The 15,548-nt window shown below is 41.4% G+C and overlaps 1 protein-coding gene across 1 annotated transcript in view; it reads right to left on the minus strand.

The window, feature by feature from the left end:
• LOC150077659 (dual specificity protein kinase CLK2-like) overlaps window positions 1-15,548 on the minus strand; it is a 377,713-nt gene that overhangs the window by 38,319 nt on the left and 323,846 nt on the right. The gene's annotated exons all lie outside the window — the stretch shown is intronic.

Genomic DNA, 15,548 nt, shown 5'->3' on the forward strand with positions numbered 1-15,548 from the left:
ACACTTGTTGTGTTTCTAATTTTCAATACCCTTTCCAGAGTATGTGTGTGTGTGAGTGTGCGTGTAATTATGCCGCTCAACAAAATTAACACAACAAAATGTTTTTCAAGAATATTTTATCGTGAACAGTGTTTCCAAAGGTGAATATTTCATATAATAGGCATCCTGCCATGCAAATTACGAGTACCCAATAGAAATTGATTTACCACCTTATAGAGCTGCACATTAAGAAAATTATTCATGCCTATAAAAACATGGGTTGCAACCACATCTCCAGTACTCAGGAAGGCAAATCATCATCATTTAGACGATTCTATGAGATGGCAAGTCGTTGGATAACTTGAAGCCGGGCAGTTAGCAAGCTTACATAGCTTACATAGCTTCAGCAAAAAAAAAAAAAAAACGAAACTTCCCATTTCACCCATCCATTTGTTTCAGAAGTCTGTCCAGTTCTTCCTTGCATTTATTTAAGCTATCAACTTCCACAATGATGGAGGTTTGTTACAGTAATAAACAACCTGCTGGCTAAAGGCATATTTCTGCACATTTATTGTACAACTGTTCTTCCTCAATTTGAGTTTATTCCCCCTCAAGTTTGTAATCTGAGAAAGAGGAAGTATCCCAGCAGCACTGGCCTGCTCAAACCATTCAAGGCCTTATACACCTCAATCAGATCACCTTGCAGGTGCCTAGTCTTCAGATGCTGCAATTTTCAGAACTTAAGCCTTTCTTGGTAAGAGCACCCCACTTTGTTCCCTTAACCAGTCTTGTTACCCTTCTCTGTTTTACCCTTCTTTCTACTTGTTCTAGCAAATCTACATTCTTCTTAAAATGACGCCTCCACACCTGTATGCAGTGCTCAAGGTGTGGCCTGACCATTGCCTTATACAAAGGGATAATCACCTCCTTATCCCTACAGAAAAATTCTTAAAAATCACAGACATGGACACCATGATTTGCTCTGACAGCCCATCTGCATTGCTCAGAAAACTTTATACCTGAATGCACAATTATTCCCCCTCCCCAAGTTCTTTTTCATTCTCCACTACCCCGAGTACCACACAGTTGAAACATTTCTTTATGGTTAGTGCTACCCATGTGCAGTACTTGGCATTTGACAATTTTAACCTTTAGTTGCCACTTCTCAGCATATCTGCCAAACTTTTCTAGATCCTGTTGTAGTAGCATACTGTCATTAACAAACCTGTTAACCTTTGTATCATCAGCAAATTTCGACATCATGTCTGATATACTTTCATCAATATCAGTGATAAATATACAAAACAACAATGGGCCGAACACCACACCCTGAGGGACTTCACTAATAACATTAGTCCAAGAAGAGTTCATTAGTCCATTAGGCAGATGGGCTCAACCATCCTCTAATGAGAGTCTGGGTGCGAGGTTAGCCTGTGCAGACATTGCTCCTTAAAGCTCTTCAAACAGAGAAGTTTTTCCTGATTTATTTTCTGCTTTATTAGTTTAAATTGTCATATTAACTTATTTTCTAGAGTAGCTTTATATTCCTAGTTACGATACTTAGTTTAAAGTTTAACTTAGACAGAGATTTCGTAGATATTACTTAGTATCGGTAACGGTATCAAATCCACGTGTCACAAATTGAACGAGAGGTCTTTTAACCAAATTTAGTCGATTTATTAACCAATTGTTATATCAAATTATCTTCTATAAGTAGATTATAGACCTAGTCAGGATCCTTAGTTTATTCTAAAATGAGATAGCGAGATTTCGAAGCTAATCAATACTTACGAGTCCGTAGAAATACCGTTCGTGAATTCCCGCCATTTTTACACGATAGCATAAGCTTAGTGTAGTATACTGCATAATATAATATTGTCAATTAATCAGTAAATCTATTAATCTTGATAAACTTTATTGTCAATTAAATTGTATTTTTAACTCTATAAATATATATAACGACTTAATCCTAACAAATAATTAATACATAACTATAGTGGTACACGTGATACGGAAGTTGTATAAAGGGAACACTAGATACCGAAAAAAAAAAAAAAAAAAAAAAAAAATATATATATATATATAACATAACTGTTTTGGGATATAACTTAAGGATTTAATTTTTGTTTTAAATTTTATTGAATTAAATTGGAATCATGACTCTGACCAGAGCAGCAAAGCAAAAGGCTCAAGCTAATGGGAGTGCTGTGGTTCAGGGGAGAACTGAGGGGGGCAGTTGCCCTCTGAATCACAGTCTATTAAAATGCACTGTTTGCTTGATGTTTGCGGAGCAGTCGGGTACGGGACATGATACTGCCAAGGGGGATGTCTTTGTGTGTGCACGATGTAAGGAGTGCAAGGAAATCAGGCGACAACTCAGCGTTGTTATGGGCCTTTATGAGACCTTGAAGGACAGGGTGGATGCCCTCGAAGGAAATAAATTGAGGGGCCCATCAAGCTCTCAGCTGCCCACATCAACGCCAGAGCTTGCACTTGGTCATCAGGCAACACAGGGGCAGCCCCCTAGGCAGAATGCGCTGGTCCCACAGGAACTAGTAGTTGTTGGTGACGACTCTATTGTCAGGGAAACGGGGAACATGCTTTGTAAAAAGGATAGGTGGAATAGGACCAGGGTATGCTTGCCAGGGGCAAAGGTTGATGACGTTTTAGAGCAGATATCATCTTTTAAGGGCACAAAAGGTGATATAGTTGTACACGTTGGCACTAGTGATATCAAGAGTAGGAGACCGGCGGAATTACTTAGCAAGTACAGGTCACTGTTGAAAAAAAGCCGTGAATTAGGGTTGAACTTGAAAGTGTCTGCAATTCTGCCCAGACACGATAGGAGGGAGTATATGATGAGAGCCTTGTCGATCAATTCGGCCCTGGAGGGATTGTGCAAGGCTCAAGGGGTAGAATTTTTTTCAGCCTGGACTGTACTTGTTAACAGGAGAGATTGCTTCTACAGGGATGGGATACACTTAAATAGAAAGGGTGCAAGAATTTTTGCTGATGCTGTCGAGGCAGTGTTAGGTGGGTCGGAAAACTGCTAGTTGGGGGGGGATACAAGGACTAATAGATTAACAGTAGCCACTGGCAGAGGTGGAAGTGATTCTTGCACTGCTTCTATTCAAATGAGCAGAAGTCTGAAAAACAAGATGCAGGATATTTCAGAGACTGCTGGTAGTCATTGCGTTACAAGTAAACACATGGGTTGTGTTAGGGTAGCTAAGAATAGAAACAGGTGCATGTATACCTGCGTGTACACCAATGCTAGGAGTTTGGTAAATAAATTTGATGAATTTGAGGTATTGCTCAAAACATCAAAGGCAGATATTGTTGGGATATCAGAGACGTGGTGTCACACAGATATAAGTAATGCGGAACTGGAATTTGGGGAATACAATGTATATAGAAAGGATAGACAGGACAGGAGGGGAGGAGGGGTTATGCTATTAATTAAGAAACACATAAAGTCAAAGGAAGTGAAGCCAGTTGACATCGATGGACAGGGCAGTGTCGAGTCAGTTTGGTGTGACATAAGCATAGGGAAATCAAAATTGAGAGTAGGAGTGTGCTATAGGCCTAATGACTCTGATGAGTATAATAATATATTGTACAGGGAAATAGAGTGGGCCAGTAAATCAGAGAGTCTTATAATGGGGGATTTTAATTTCCCAGATATTGACTGGAATTTGTGGGTTGGTCACTCGCACACTAGCAAGGCTTTTGTGGATTTATTGCATGATTGTTTTCTACATCAGCATGTTCGTGAGGCAACAAGAGGGAGCAATACTCTTGATCTGATTATCAGTAGTGATTCTTCATGCATTAAGAACCTGCAGATAAATGAACCACTAGGTGGCAGTGATCACAGTGTGTTGAAGTGGGATTTACTCAAGGAGGTAACTACCATCAGAGGTAAAGGGAAGGGTTTTTGTTTTTGTAAAGGCGACTATGATGGTCTGAGACAGTATTTAAATTCTATACAGTGGTCTCTCGGAGTTAGCATTAGCATTAGCATTAGTAGAGGCATTTGATGCAAGAAAGCAAGCTTATGCAGCATCAGCCAAAAAAAAAAAAAAAAAAAGTAACATAAATAAATAAAAATAACCACTTCCACTTCACCCCTCTGTTCGTTCGAAATACCTGTCCAGCTGAGCCTTAAACTTATTTAGGCTATCAACTTACACGACAAGGGATGGAAGTCTGTTCCACCCACCAACCACCTGCTGGCTAAAGGCAAATTTCCGCACATCTATCCTACATCTGTCTTTCCTCAATTTGAATTTATGCCCTCTCAGGTGATTTTTCTGAGCTAGAGGAAGAATCCCATCAGCATTGAGCATGCTCAAACCATTCAAGGCTTTGTACACCTCTATCAGATCACCCCGCTGGTGCCTAGTTTCCAGACACTGTAATTTGCAAAACTTAAGCCTTTCTTCGTAAGAGAACCCCTTTGTCCCATTCACCAATCTAGTTGCCCTTCTCTGTACTCGTTCCAGCAGCTCTACATCCTTCCTGAAATGAGGCCTCCAGGCCTGTATACAGTACTCTAGGTGTGGCCTGACCATTGCCTTATACAAGGGAATAATCACCTCCTTATCCCTGCTAGAAAAATTCCTATATATCATTGACAATACACCATGAGCTACTCTTGCAGCTCGTCTGCACTGCTCAGAGAACTTCATATCTGCCTGCACCACCACCCCAAGGTCCCTTTCATTCTCTACCACTGTCAGTGTAGTACCACAGAGTTGATACGTTGCTCTGGGGTTGCTGTTTCCCATATGTAGTACTTTACATTTGTCAATGTTAAACTTCATTTGCCACCTCGAAGCCCATCTGCTCAACCTTTCCAAATCCTGTTGCAGCAGCATAGTGTCAGTAGTGTCCTTGACAACCCTGCCAACCTTCGTATCGTCTGCAAACTTGGACATTAAGCCTGATATACCATCATCAATAACATTTATAAATACAGAAAACAATAAAGGCCCCAATACTGATCCCTGAGGGACTCCACTAATAATATTAGTCCACGATGAGCAGTGTCCATTGATTACCACTCTCTGTCTTCTCCCCCTCAACCACCCCTTTACCCATAGCAGCAACTTGCCTCCAATGCCACACTGCTCCAATTTGTGCAGCAGTCTTCCATGTGCAACAGTATCAAAAGCCTTTCTAAGATCCAAGTATATAATATCAAAGTTATTCCCTGCATCCAGTTCTTTTGTGACTGCATCATAGTATCCAATCAAATTGGTCAGGCAAGACTTCCCCTTAACAAAACCATGCTGTGTCCTAGCTATAACTGAAGTCTTGTCTAGATGATCCTGCAGTGCTTCTTTCACCAGTGCCTCCATTAATTTTCCGGGAACAGAAGTTAAACTCACAGGTCTATAATTACTTGTGTCAGCCTTTGATCCCCCTTTGTGAATTGGGGTCACATTTGCACATCTCCAGTCAATGGGTACCTCCCCTGAGTCCAAGGAAGCTCTCATAATTATGGCTAAGGGTTTGCTTACCTCCTTTGCTGCCTCCTTTAATATAACTGGATAGATCCCATCCACCCCGGGTGCCTTTCTTGTGTTTATCTTCAACAATTTCTCCTCCACTTTGCTCTCAGTTATTACAAGATTCTCTAGCTTACTGCTAGTTGAATACACCTCTGGCATTCCCCTCGCTGAATAACTCCTCATGTGTGAATGTCGATGCAAAATATTCATTTAGTTTGTTAGCTACCCGAGCAGGATCCTCAACTGTTGAACCATCAATATCCAGTGGACCAATCTGATTCATCCCTTTCCTTCTCGAGTTCAAGTATGTAAAAAACTCCTTTCTGTTTTTCTTTGCATCCTTTCCCAAGGATTTTTCGTAGTCTGCCTTTGCATGCCTAATCTCCTTTGTGACTTGGTTACGGACCAACTTATATCCATAGGCTTTCATGTCACCCATTAATTTGTATGTATCCCATGCATTTTTCTTCTCTGCCACATGTCTCATTAGTCCATCTGACAACCATTTAGGCCTAAACCTTGAACAATATTTCTTAGTTGGTATGTAAAGCCTAGTCCACGATAAGTTCTTTGAATGCTTCCCATTTTGAATTTGCTGTTGGCAATATCATCAGTTGATCCCACTGTATAGAATTTAAATACTGTCTCAGTCCATTGTAGTCGCCTTACGAAAGCAATTACCCCTTCCCTTTACCCCTAATGGTATTACCGTTACTCTTTGAGTAACTCCCACTTCAGCACACTGTGATCACTGCCACCAAGTGGTTCATTTATCTGCAGATTCTTAATGCATGAAGAATCACTACTGATAATCAAATCAAGAGTATTACTCCCTCTAGTTGCCTCCCGAACATGCTGATGTAGAAAAACAATCATCCAATAAATCCACAAAAGCCTTGCTACTGTGTGAGTGACCAGCCCCCAAATTCCAGTCAATATCTGGGAAATTAAAATCCCCCCATTATAAGACTCTCTGATTTACTGGCCCACTCTATTTCTCCGAACAGTTTCTTATTATACTCATCAGAGTCATTAGGCCTATAGCACACTCCTACTCTCAATTTTGATCTCCCAATGCTTATGTCACACCAACTGACTCGACACTGCACTGTCCAGCGATGTCGACTGGCTTCACTTCCTTGGATTTTATGTGTTTTTTAACTAATAGCATAACCCCTCCTCCCTCTCCTATCCTGTCTATCCTTTCTGTAGACATTGTACTCCCAAATTCCAGTTCTGCATTTCTTATATCTGTGTGACACCACGTCTCTGAAATCCCCACAATATCTGCCTTTGATGTTTTGAGCAATACCTCAAATTCATCAAATTTATTTACTAAACTCCTAGCATTGGTGTACACACAAGTATACATGCACCTGTTCTTTTTCTTAGCTACCCTAACACAACCCATGTGTTTACTTGTACCCCAATGATTCCCAGCAGTCTCTGAAATATCCTGCATCTTATTTTCCAGGCTGCGGCTCATTCCAATAGAAGCAGTGCAAGAATCACTTTCACCTCTGCCAGTGGCTACTGTTAATCTATTAGTCCTTGTATCCCCCCAATCTAGCAGTTTTCCGACCCACCTAACATTGCCTCGATAGCATCAGCAAACATTCTTGCAACCTTTCTATTTAAGTGTATCCCATCCCTGTAGAAGCAGTCTCTCCTGTTAACAAGTACAGACCAGGCTGAAAAAAATTCTACCCCTTGAGCCCTGCACAATCTTTCCAGGGCCGAATTGATTGACAGGGCTCTCATCATATACTCCCTCCTATCGTGTCTGGGCAGAATTGCAGACACTTGCAATTTCAACCCTAATTCACGGCTTTTTTTCATCAGTGACCTGTACTTGTCAAGTAATTCCGCCGGTCTCCTACTCTTAATGTCATTAGTGCCAACGTGTACAACTATATCACCTTTTGTGCCCTTAAAAGATGATATCCGATGATATCCAGTGGGACCAACTGATGATGTTACCAACAGCAAACTCAAAATGGGAAGCATTCAAGGAACTAATCTTGGTGGCTACCAGGCTTTACATACCAACTAAGAAATATTGTTCAAGGTTTAGGCCTAAATGGTTGTCAGATGGACTAATGAGACATGTGGCAGAGAAGAAAAATGCATGGGATACATACAAATTAATGGGTGACATGAAAGCCTATGATAGATATAAGTTGGTCCGTAACCAAGTCACAAAGGAGATTAGGCATGCAAAGGCAGACTACGAAAAATCCTTGGGAAAGGATGCAAAGAAAAACAGAAAGGAGTTCTTTACATACTTGAACTCGAGAAGGAAAGGGATGAATCAGATTGGTCCACTGGATATTGATGGTTCAACAGTTGAGGATCCTGCTCAGGTGGCTAACAATCTAAACGAGTATTTTGCATCTACATTCACGCATGAGGAGTTATTCAGGAAGGAGAATGATGTAGGTAAAGTAAACACTGGCAGTGAGCTGGATGATTTTGTAATAACTGAGAGGAAAGTGGAGGAGAGATTGTTGAGGATAAACATAAAAAAGGCACCTGGGGTGGATGGGATCTATCCAGTTATATTAAAGGAGGCAGCAAAGGAAGTATGCAAACCCCTAGCCATAATTATGAGAGCTTCTTTGGACTCAGGGGAGGTACCCATGGACTGGAGATGTGCAAATGTAACCCCAATTCACAAAGGAGGATCAAAGGCTGACACAAGTAATTATAGACCTGTTAGTTTAACTTCTGTTCCAGGTAAATTAATGGAGGCACTGGTTAAAGAAGCACTGCAGGATCATCTAGACAAGAATTCAGTTATAGCTCAGACGCAGCATGGTTTTGTTAAGGGCAGGTCTTGCCTGACCAATTTGATTGGATACTATGATGTAGTCACAAAAGAACTGGATGCAGGGAATAACTTTGATATTATATATTTGGATCTTAGAAAGGCTTTTGATACTGTTGCACATGGAAGACTGCTGCACAAATTGGAGCAGTGTGGCATTGGAGGCAAATTGCTGCTATGGATAAGGGGATGGTTGAGTGGCAGAAGACAGAGAGTGGTAATCAATGGACACTGCTCAACGTGGACTAATGTTATTAGTGGAGTTCCTCAAGGTTCAGTGTTGGGTCCATTGTTGTTTTCGGTGTTTATGAATGATATTGATGATGGGATATTGGGCTTAATGTCCAAGTTTGCAGATGATACAAAGGTTGGCAGGGTCGTTAAGGACACTACTGACACTATGCTGCTGCAACAGGATCTGGAAAGGTTGAACAGATGGGCTGAGAGGTGGCAAATGAAGTTTAACATTGACAAATGTAAAGTACTACATATGGGTAACAGTAACCCCAGAGCAATGTATCAACTCTGCAGTACTACACTGACAGTGGTGGAGAATGAAAAGGACCTGGGGGTAATTGTGCAGGCAGATATGAAGTTCTCTGAGCAGTGCAGACGAGCTGCAAGAGTAGCTCATGGTGTCTTGTCAATGATATACAGGAATTTTTCTAGCAGGGATAAGGAGGTGATTATTCCCTTGTATAAGGCAATGGTTAGGCCACATCTTGAGTACTGTATACAGGTCTGGAGGCCTCATTTCAAGAAGGATGTAGAGCTGCTGGAACGGGTACAGAGAAGGGCAACAAGATTAGTAAATGGAACAAAGGGTTGCTCTTACGAAGAAAGGCTTAAGTTTTGCAAATTACAGAGTAGGCACCTGGAGACTAGGCACCGGCGTGGTGATCTGATAGAGGTGTATAAGGCTTTGAATGGTTTGAGCATGCTCAATGCCAATGGGATTCTTCATCTTTCTCAGAATAATCACCTCAGAGGGCATAAATTCAAATTGAGGAAGGACGGATGTCGGATAGATGTGCGGAAATTTGCCTTTGGCCAGCGGGTGGTTGGTTGGTGGAACCGACTTCCATCACTTGTTGTTGAAGTTGATAGCCTAAACAAATTTAAAGCTCAACTGGACAGGTATTTCGAACGAACAGAGGGGTGAAATGGGACGGTTTTTTTTTTTTTGGCTGATGCTGAATAAGCTTGCTTTCTTGCATCATATGCCTCTACTAATGCTAATGCTAATGCTAATCCATTGTAGCAATTTGTACTTAATGCCATACTGCTCCAATTTGTACGTGGAAGACTTCCACATGCAACAGTATCAAAATCTTTCTTCCTGAAATCGAATATATATTTACATTATTTTTTCATCCAGTTCTTTTGTGATCACATTGTAGTATCGAATCAACTGGTCAGACAAGATTAGCATCAGCATATGATGCAAGAAAAGGGTGAACAGAAATTGGACAAGGAAGAGCCCAAACAGATTAATAACTAATGAAATGAACTTCATCCTCACTAACAGAAGATATATTGTTAATGATGTTATCGCCCTGAACAAGGTAAATGTTGGAAGTGATCACAAAACTTAAGCCTTTCTTCGTAAGAGCAACCCTTTGTTCCATTCACTAATCTTGTTGCCCTTCTCTGTACTCGTTCCAGCAGCTCTACATCCTTCTTGAAATGAGGCCTCCAGACCTCTATGCAGTACTCAAGGTGTGGCCTGACCATTGCCTTATACAAGGGAATAATCACCTTATTCCTGCTAGAAAAATTCCTGTATCATTGACAAGACACCATGAGCTACTCTTGCAGCCCGTCTGCACTGCTCAGAAAACTTCATATCTGCCTTCACAATTATCCCCAGGTCCTTTTCATTCTCTACCATTGTCAGTGTAGTACCACAGAGGTGATACGTTGCTCTGGGGTTACTGTTTCCCATATGTAGTACTTTACATTTGTCAATGTTAAACTTCATTTGCCACCTCTCAGCCCATCTGCTCAATCTATCCAGATCCTGCTGCAGCATACTGTAAGTAGTGTCCTTAACAACCCTGCCAACCTTTGTATCATCTGCAAACTGGGACATTAAGCTTGATATACCATCAATATCATTTATAAATACAGAAAACAACAATGAACCCAACATCGAACCCTGAGGGACTCCACTAATAACATTAGTCCACGATGAGCAGTGTTCATTGATTACCACTCTCTGTCTTCTCCCCCCTCAACCATCGCTTTATCAATAGCAGCAATTTGCCTTCAATGCCACACTGCTGCAATTTGTGTAGAAGTCTTCCATGTGAAACAGTATCAAAAGCCTTTCTAGGACACCTATATTCCCTCTTCCTCATACTACTTTCCACTGTCCTAGCACCCAATATCTTATTTCTTGTGTGCCATTAGTTAAACAAACACAATATCAAGATGCTATTTTTCTGCTATAATTCGCTTTTTTCGATTTATACAAAGTTCAGCATCTACATTACGCTACTTTGAGTTTATTTTTTCTCCACTATCCTGGGATATACCACTTCATTTGTTTAATGCTGATCTTGCCATCACACCTAGAAATTTTAATCTCGTCCAACTTACTGCCTTCCTAAGCTTGAGGTTGCTATAACACATTATATATTTACTCTGACAGTAGTCAATGTTTTCTTTCGTGATCTCCAATGCAGTGTGATGGTCTACGCCACACAGTCCTTGAGGTTGTCACAGACATTCTCTCAGATATGCCAGACATGCTGTACTTGCTACCTGGGAGTCTAAAACGCTGATGGAACTGATATTCGGGTGACACTCAAGTCACGTGGACCCAATTTCAGCCAAGTCCAGACAGTCTGTGACAGCCAAATCCTCTGCTTGCACCTTCACGATGGTGGGACTGTTAGTAATCCTGGGTATAACCTCCATGCACTAGTACATGGTGGGTGACCACCCAGGTGTGAACCAACGTAAGCAGGGGTCGGGGTGTGCTGCCCACACCACATGGAGGAACGCCGCCCCTCTATGTTACCAGGCAGTACTCTATGTTATCATCTAGGTGGTAGATGATTCTCATCAACCGGTGAAACCCATGTTTAGTCTCTAGAGCTATGTTCCGGTCAACCCTTCCCTATCTCTTCCATCATGCAGTATGATTGATTACTTTTGAGGTTATGATGAACGTCGTGGCGAGATCCAATATTCCTTACATTTCGAGGGTACAGCTCTAAAATGGTGTTCGCAGGCTGGCCGCTAGTTAGTACACCGGACCGAACCTATTGGTAACACTCTAGGAGGCTTCCGGATCAGCTAATGTATAATCTTGCTACCTCTACTCTGCCAGATAGTGACTGGAGGCAGTCCGAGTAGTGTGTATGTGGGGAGCATTGTCGAGGCCACATTATGTCAAGGATCTGGGTATATTCTTACCACGTGTACACCATATCCAAAAATTTCATTACTTCATACAGCATGTCCCACCCACTTTTTCTTACTTTTTCTTTCTTTCTATTGTCAGGGAAACGGGGAACATCCTTTGTAAAAAGGATAGGTGGAACAGGACCAGGGTATGTCTGCCAGGGGCAAAGGTTGATGACGTTGTAGAGCGGATATCATCTTTCAAGGGCACAAAAGGTGATATAGTTGTACACGTTGGCACTAATGATATTAAGAGTAGGAGACCGGCAGAATTACTCAACAAGTACAGGTCACTGTTGAAAAAAAGCCGTGAAATAGGGTTGAATTTGAAAGTGTCTGCAATTCTGCCCAGACACGATAGGAGGGAGTACATGATGAGAGCCTTGTCGATCAATTCGGCCCTGGAAAGATTGTGCAAGGCTCAAGGTGTAGAATTTTTTTCAGCCTGGACTGTACTTGTTAACAGGAGAGATTGCTTCTACAGGGATGGGATACACTTAAATAGAAAGGGTGAAGAATATTTGCTGATGCTATCGAGGCAGTGTTAGGTGGGTCGGAAAACTGCTAGTTTGGGGGGATACAAAGACTAATAGTTTAACAGTAACCGCAGGCAGAGGTCAAGGTGATTCTTGCACAACTTCTATTAGAATAAGAAGCGACCTGGAGCGAGGGGTGTTGGGGGTTTCAGGGACGGATGGCAGTCATCATGGAATAGTTGGGTATATGGGATGTGTTAGGGTAACAAGGAATAGGCATAGGAGCATGTATGCTTGCATGTATACCAATGCTAGAAGTATAGTAAATAAATTTGATGAATTTGAAGTGTTGGTCAAGGCATCAAAGGCGGATATTGTTGGGATAGCAGAGACGTGGTGTCACAAAGATATAAGGAATGTAGAACTGGAATTTGGGGAGTACAATGTGTACAGAAAGGATAGACAGGACAGAAAGGGAGGGGGTGTTATGCTGTTAATTAAGAAAAACATAAAATCAAAGGAAGTGCACCCAGTTAATATAGATGAACAGTGCTCTGTTGAGTCAGTTTGGTGTGAGATAAGCACTGCGAAAGGAAAAATAAGAGTAGGAGTGTGTTATAGGCCTAATGACTTGAATGAGTACAATGAACAATTGTACAGAGAAATAGAGTGGGCCAGTAAATCAGAATGTCTTATAATGGGGGATTTTAACTTCCCAGATATTGACTGGAACTTGTGGGTTGGTCACTCACACACTAGTCAGATTTTGTGGATTTATTGGATGATTGTTTTCTGCAGCAGCATGTTCGAGAGGCAACCAGAGAAAGTAACACTCTTGATCTGGTTATCAGCAGTGATCATTCGTGTATTAAGAATTTGCAGATAAAGGAACCGCTAGGTGGCAGTGATCACAGTGTGCTGAAGTGGGATTTACTCAAAGAGGTAACTACCGTCAGGGGTAAAGGAAAGGGTTTTTGCTTCCGTAAAGGGGAGTACAGTGATCTCAGACAGTTTTTAAATTCTGTACAGTGGGATCAACTGACGATGTTACAAACAGTAAATTCTAAGTGGGAAGCATTCAAGGAATTAATCGTGGAAGCTACTAGACTTTATATACCGATTAAGAAATATCGTTCAAGGTTTAGGCCTAAATGGTTATCAAATGAACTAATGAGACTCGTGACAGAGAAGAAAAATGCATGGGATGCATATAAATTATCAGGTGACGCAGAAGCCTGTGGCAGATATAAGCTAGTCTGTAATCAGGTCACAAAGGAGGTTCGGCAGGCGAAGGCGGATTACGAGAAATCCTTGGCAAAAGATACTAAGAAAAACAGCAAGGATTTCTTTACTTATATAAACTCTAAAAGGAAGGGGATGAATATGATTGGTCCACTTGACATCAATGGTTCGACTGCTGATGATCCTGCTCAGATAGCAAACAAACTGAATGAGTATTCTGCATCTACATTCACACGTGAGGAATTATTACAATTTGAAAATGGAAGAAGGTTATCAAATTGTAGCAGTGTGCTTAATGATTTTGTAATAACTGAGAGCAAAGTGGAGGAGAAATTGTTGAAGTTAAACACAAGAAAGGCACCTGGGGTGGATGGGATCTATCCAGTTATTTTAAAGGAGGCGGCAAAGCAACTAAGCAAACCCTTAGCCATAATTATGAGAGCATCCTTGGACTCAGGGGAGGTTCCCACGGACTGGAGATGTGCAAATGTGTCCCCAATTCACAAAGGTGGATCGAAGGGTGACACGAGTAATTACAGACCAGTTAGTTTAACTTCTGTTCCGGGTAAAATAATGGAGTCGCTGGTTAAAGATGCATTGCAGGATCATCTAGACAAGACTGCAGCAATAATTCAAACACAGCATGGGTTTGTTAAGGGAAAGTCTTGTCTGACAAATTTGATTGGTTATTATGATGTGGTCACAAAGGAACTGGATGCAAAAAATAATTTTGATATCATATACTTGGATTTCAGGAAAGCTTTTGACACTGTTGCGCATGGAAGACTACTGTACAAATTGGAGCAGAATGGTATTAAGGGTAAGTTGCTACAATGGATAAAAGGATGGTTAAGTGGGAGAAGACAGAGGGTGGTAATCAATGGGTGCTGCTCTTCGTGGACTAATGTTATTAGTGGAGTCCCACAGGGTTCGGTGTTAGGTCCACTGTTGTTTTGTGTATTTATCAATGATATTGATGAAGTTATATCAGGCTTAATGTCGAAGTTTGCAGATGACACAAAGGTTGGCAGGGTTGTTAATGACAGTAATGGCAGTGTGCTACTGCAACAGGATTTAGATAATTTGGGCAGATGGGCTAAGAAGTGGCAACTGAAGTTCAACCTTGACAAATGCAAAGTACTGCATATGGGTAGAAGTAACCCCAGAGAAACGTACCAACTGTGTGGTACTACACTTAAGGTGGTAGAAAATGAAAAGACCTGGGAGTAATTGTGCAGTCAGATATGAGGTTTTCTGAGCAGTGCAGACAGGCTGCTAGGGCGGATCATGGGGTTTTGTCAATGATATATAGGAATTTTGCTAGCAGGGAAAAGGAGGTGATTGTCCCTCTGTATAAGGCAATGGTCAGGCCACGCCTTGAGTACTGCGTACAGGTCTGGAGGCCTCATTTTAGGAAGGATGTAGATTTGCTTGAGCGTGTACAGAGAAGAGCAACACGATTGGTGAGGGGAATGAAGGGATTCTCTTACAAAGAGAGGCTTAAGTTCTGCAAATTGCAGTGGCTGGAGACTAGGCACCTGCGCGGTGATCTGATTGAGGTCTATAAGGCCTTGAATGGGTTGAGCATGCTGAATTCTGATGGGATCCTTCCACTTGTTCAGATTACCAACCTACGGGGACATAAGTTCAAATTAAGAAAGGACAGATGTAGAATAGATGTGCTGAAATTTGCCTTTAGCCAGCGGGTGGTTAATTGCTGGAACAAACTTCCATCTGTCGTTGTGGAAGTTGATCGGTTAAATAAATTTAAGGAGGAACTGGTCAGGCATTTGGAGGGAATGGTGTGATTTTTTTTTTTTTTTGGCTGATGCTGCATAAGCTCCTACACTTGCTTTCTTGCATTATGTGTCACTACTACTACTACTACTAATTGTCAAACTAATAGAGCAAGCTTATCTGCGAAAAGATCTAAACCTCCCAAGGACTTCCTAATTCATTTCACAAATATACGTGGTCTAAATTCTAATCTCAACAATGTCCATTTCCAAATTGCCAACCATGTACTCTGACAGAATATCAGTATAGGTCATGATTCACAAGTACTGCACCTCTTGATGCGAAAGAATCATACAGCGA

The sequence above is a fragment of the Mastigoproctus giganteus genome, chromosome 11 (assembly GCF_048544385.1).
Source record: "Mastigoproctus giganteus isolate SK-2022 chromosome 11, ASM4854438v1, whole genome shotgun sequence".
Lineage (NCBI taxonomy): Eukaryota > Metazoa > Arthropoda > Arachnida > Uropygi > Thelyphonidae > Mastigoproctus > Mastigoproctus giganteus.